Source organism: Setaria italica, chromosome IX, assembly GCF_000263155.2.
Source record: "Setaria italica strain Yugu1 chromosome IX, Setaria_italica_v2.0, whole genome shotgun sequence".
Lineage (NCBI taxonomy): Eukaryota > Viridiplantae > Streptophyta > Magnoliopsida > Poales > Poaceae > Setaria > Setaria italica.
The window spans coordinates 15,768,459-15,771,300 of record NC_028458.1 but is presented as its reverse complement, the minus strand read 5'-3'; positions in this window follow the sequence as shown (position 1 = coordinate 15,771,300).

Below are 2,842 nucleotides of genomic sequence, written 5' to 3'. Positions count from 1 at the left end.
TTATTTACGCAAAATGCAGCATGCGTTGTGCTTGCTGGAGAAAGCAAATGAGATCTGGTTGATCTACGCTGCTAGGATTGTTGGATCAGGACTGAATCTACAACTACCTAAGCCATTAAGCTCGTTGATAAGGTCTCGAGAACTCGAAGCCCCACCGCGAGGAGGTTCGTGTTTGGATCTTAATGTTTCCTATTTCTGTTTTTTTTTTGTTCCTGTTTCTGATTTGATTTCTGGAATACGGCCCAGCCCATAAGCGTGGCTCTTTCTTCTCCAACGTGTTGCCCCCCTTGCCGCACGCAACAAGCCCCGCTCGGCTCCTCCCAAGCAGGCAGGCAGCCATGGAGGCCGCCGAGAGGTGAGGAGCAGCAGCAGCGCGTCCGCGAATTTTTTTATTTTTATATATATATTTTTTAGATTTTTCAGAAATAAATACTCGAATAAAAAATTTGCAGAAATAGACCTATGCCGCCGGACGAAACGGCGGTACAAGAGTTTCGCCGTCTGAAACGGTAATGGGACCTACTGCCGGGTGAAATAGCGGTAGGTCGCTTACCGCCCCCATCCGGCGGTCCGCACACGGGATTGAGTGGCATCATTTTCGAGACTTTACCGTCGGTTGAAGTGGCGAAACTGGAGCCCCACCATAAGGTTGAAGGATCGTAAGGCTGAGGATCTTCGGTCCGAAATTGACGCGAATCCTTAGACGGTTGACATCGCAGGTAACTTGATTTGCAAAGATCCATGGTGCAAGTGCCTTTACCACCACAACAGGGATCACTCCCTGTCTCTGCCATCCTCTAGGGGTGCTGACTACTATGAAGCTGGGTCGTCGCAGTCCTCGCAGAGCTAGTTCTACTAGGAAGTAGACATGGCTCGTACCCCGGCTATTTCAATTACCTAAGCCATGTTAGGTTTACCAACAACACTGGTTTAGGATAGCATCTGTGCCGCATATGCCATATAATTAGTTGTTCACCGTGAGTCGTTGTTGTTCGTATGTTCCGCAGGAATTTCATTTCCATCCGTTGTGATCCGTTATATCTAATGGTCGGGAGTTAAATTATTTTCAATTATTTCGTTCAATCACTCTACATTTCTCAAATTACGAAGTTACATATTACAATTGAACTACATATTTTACTTTCAAAAATATCATACAAAAATAAAGGAAAAATAATTAAAACATAGTTATAGCCGGTTGAAACAGCTATAGGAAGTTATAGTCGTTTCAACCCACTATAACTTTCTCCACCCAGCTAAACCGGTCTAAACTACAACCTGGGAAGGTACCGCCAGTTGAAACGGCGGAAGGCTCCCTTCCGCCAGTTGAAACGGCGGTAGGCTCCCTTCCGCCGTCTCAACTGGCCAAACCAGCGTGGCTGACGTGGCATGCTCCCTTCCGCCAAATCAAATGGTGAAAAGGGACCTACCACTATTTCGTCGTCTATTTCTGCAAATTTTAATTTTCAGTTTGAGTATTTATTTGTACGAAATTGTAAAAAGAATTCCGCGTCCGCCTCCCGAATTTTTAGTTTTTAGTTTGATTATTTATTTCTACGAAATCGTAAAAAATATAAAAGTAAAAAAAATTCCGCGTCCGGAGTTTTCGCTCTCCACACCAATCTTAGGCGTGGGCCGGCCCATGAAAGTCTGGACCTGCTCCGAAAACGTTGCCGTACTTGTAGAATTGTAGGTCTCTCCAAAAGAAAAGGTGATTCGAGCCCACCACCGGCCTTGTCGAACTCGCCGCTCTTCACCCAGCGCCGCCTACTGCCGGCCGATTCTTCCGTCGGGAAAGCGCGAGCGGGACAAGAAGGAAGGGGGCCATCAAGCGGTGGCCATGGTGGACGGCGATCTCGGTGTCCAGGAGCTTCCCGACGAGGTCCTCACGGAGGTCCTCGCCCGGCTGCCGGCCAAGTCGGCGGGGCGCTTCCGCTGCGTGCACTACGGGAAACAGAAACATTGCCGAGTGCCAGGGGCACTCGGCGAAGGGCAAAAAACACTCGGTGAACCGTTTGCCGAGTGTAACACTCGGCAAACGGCACACGGCAAATTCTTAGTCGGCAAACACCGATTTGCCGAGTGTTTTGTGTCGCGCACTCGGCAAAGACTTTGCCGAGTGGCCACAAAACACTCGACAACATTTTTTGCGAAAAATTAAAAAAAATAACCTCCGGCCAGCCACCACCACCGGCCGGCCGCTACGCACCGCCGCCGCCTCGACCCGCCGCCGCCGCCGCCTCGACCCGCCGCTGCCGCCGCCGCCGCCTCGACCCGCAGCCGCCGCCGCCTCGACCCGGCGCTGCCGCCTCGACCCGCCGCCGCCACCGCCGCCGCCCCGCAGCCGGGGAAGAAAGGAGAACGCCAGATCTGCCGCGGCATACCTGGGGGCGTGGAAGAGGCAGGCGTGGATGAGGTGGCCCGTGACGGACGCCGCCGCCGCCGCCCCGCGGCCAGATCCGAAGCCGCCACCCCGGTCGCCACGACCCGCCGCCGCCCCGCGGCCAGATCCGCCGCCGCCGCCCCAGATCTGGCCCGTCCGCCGCCCGTCCGCCGCCAGGGGAGAGGGAGGGGAGGGGGCCGGGGGGGCGCGCGTGCGGCGGCGGCGGTGGCGGGCCGGGGGGGGCGCGTGCGGCGGCGGCGGCGGGCCGGGGGGGGCGCGTGCGACGGCGGCGGCGGCGGTGGCGGCGGCGGCTGCAGGAGGCCGGGTGGGGAAGAGAGGGGGGGAAGAGAGGGTGGCGGACGGGCGGCCGGTAGATCTGCGCGAGGGGCCCGGCCGGGGGGGGAGGGGGGGTGGTATTTTTGAGGCATCGGGGGGTGGGGCCCCTCTTGGTTTGCCGAG